General features: G+C 40.4%; 1 pseudogene; it reads right to left on the bottom strand.

Annotated features, from left to right (window-relative positions):
• Window positions 1-296: 296 nt before the first annotated feature.
• LOC148030428 (chloroplast envelope quinone oxidoreductase homolog pseudogene) lies at window positions 297-1,286 on the bottom strand (annotated as a pseudogene).
• Window positions 1,287-2,382: the final 1,096 nt, after the last annotated feature.

The raw sequence follows: 2,382 nt of genomic DNA, 5'->3' as shown, positions 1-2,382 counted from the left end.
GCCCCCCCTACATGTAAACATGGACCAGGAGACTAGCTCTTTGGCAGCCTAGTCAAGTTAAGGCTTGAAACTTTACATCTTGGTAGGGTTTTACATCCACTATGGGAAACACGATCTACTAAGGGAGATCCTTTGTTCTCAGTAGAGCGGAAAGTTCTTTATCTTCTTTATGCTTCTTTGGCATTCTTTGCTTTTCTAGATTTTCTGGGTCTTCTTGGTTGTCTTTGTCTTCATGCTCTTTTCCTTTTTTGTGTTCTTTATCCCTTTTGTTGATGTGTGGTACTTCTATTTTTTCTTCAATCTTTTTCAAATGTTACAGCCACCTTGCCAGTCGCATGTCCTTCTATACTCCTTGCCCATGCCTCTTCAGCTCTTGATAGACGAAGCTTACTGTCAACCACTATCTTCAAATTACCATCCTTCACAAGATTTACAAGCAATTCCAAATACTTTGCATTTGCCGATATCATAAATGAAACCAACTTTTGCTTTGATAGGGTCAATTTCTTAAGACCAGTGGTTGCCAAAGATTTTGCATTTGGAGTGAGATCTATCATTTTGGCTACGGGCTTAAGATTTGGGCTAAAATTGCACCACGGAATCCTAGTTGTATAGTGAATGATTGCATCATATGTACAACTAGATGGACTTTTAAGTGCCTCTCCTTCAGGAGTTTTGTAATCTAAAACTTCATCAGCACCTAACTTTTTTACAAGATTTATGTTATGAGCTCCACAAGTTGCTGTCACATGGGCACCACCAAGCTTTGCAATCTAAAGAGCATACAACCCAAAACTGCCTGATGCAGTTGTGATAAGAAGGTTTTTTGTTGTACTAGTTCCATCAAGTTTTACACTAGCAACATCACGTATTGATTGCAGGTCTGTAAGCCCTGCAACAGGCAAACATGATCCATCTACAACAGAGCATTTTGCTGGCCTCTTGGCCGTGTACTTTAGAGAAGCCACAGTGAACTTTGTAAAACCACAGGGATTAAGCCAGCTAACAACTTTATCACTAGCAGTAATTATGCCAACTCCAAGGCCAATAGATACTACTTCTCCAACAGTGTCAGTGCCAGGTATATGTGGAAACTTCCCAAGCATAAGAGGCCGCAAAATCCCTTTTTGTATTTTCCAATCTATAGGATTCATGCTTGTAGCTTCAAGATTTACTAGAATCTCATCCTTCTTGGGTGTCAAAACCGGTACCTCTACATGCTTGAGAGCAAAGGGGCCATCGCCGTAAGATGAGTACTGCATTGCACGCATGAGCTTGTGAGCCATGGTGATGGAAGTCAGCAACAACTTTGGAAGATGCGTGCAAGATGAAGATGGGCTTCTAAGGATGGATAGATGGTGCTGAGACAATAGGTTGTGAATGATGGTGGGGAGGATGAAAAGCATCATCTCTCCCTTCTCTCTTTTCAACCTTTGAGAGACAAAAGTAGACCCTTGGACCAAGTTGTCCCCCTTGCCTAGCTCCTCCAATGAAAACCTCAAACCATGCAAAGAAGAAGAAATCACACTACTAGCTTAGCTCAGCCATGGCTCTGATACCATGTTAAGAAACACGGATCTAGAGCTATGCTAGCTATGGCGGACGGAGGTTATAGATATAAAACATGATTGAGATAAAGAATTATAACTCAAGTGAATTAGGTTCCAAGATAGATTAACTTGGACTCATAAACACAATCTTGAGTGACACAGAATTATTGTACTATTTCCTTGAAATGAGTGTTAACATGTGCATGCCTTTATAGCTTTTGGATAGTACCACTCTTCTCACTGTGCTTATGGGATTTTAGACATCTCTTCCTAGAGCATACATCATTGTCTCTCTCTCATACAAATCCACTTATGGGCAAGCCTCTTTTGGGCATTCACATTAAGCATCATTTGCTATTCTCAATAGTTCTGACATTCAGTATGTAGTATCTCAAGTGGGCAGATATATGCACAGCCCATAGACTACATAGTTCTGACATTCAGTATGTAGTATCTCAAGTGAGCAGATATATGCACAGCCCATAGACTACACATTAGCAAGCTATTAAGCAGATCTTTAGGTACTTGCAAAGTACTTAGTCACATGCAAAATTATGTCCTAAGGGGAGACTTGCACTTACATTCTTATAGTGATTTAGATTGGGCTAGTCATTCAAACACTAGGTAGTCTACTAGTGGACACTATTTCTTTTTGGGCCATTCATGCATTTCATGGCTAAGCAAGAAATATCCTATAGTGGCAACCTTGTCTTGTGAGGCTGAGTATAGGGTAGTCTTTACAATGACAATGGAATGTGTGTATGGTTGCATAGATTGTTGGTTGATCTACATTTACAATTGGAGGGTCCTATGCCCATCGTTTCTAACTATC

This window comes from Lygodium microphyllum, chromosome 10, assembly GCF_053477565.2.
Source record: "Lygodium microphyllum isolate KBCC chromosome 10, Lygodium_microphyllum_v1.1.10, whole genome shotgun sequence".
In the NCBI taxonomy this organism is placed as follows: domain Eukaryota; kingdom Viridiplantae; phylum Streptophyta; class Polypodiopsida; order Schizaeales; family Lygodiaceae; genus Lygodium; species Lygodium microphyllum.
The sequence above is the reverse complement of the archived record's forward strand: the minus strand, read 5'-3'. Positions and strand labels throughout refer to the sequence as shown.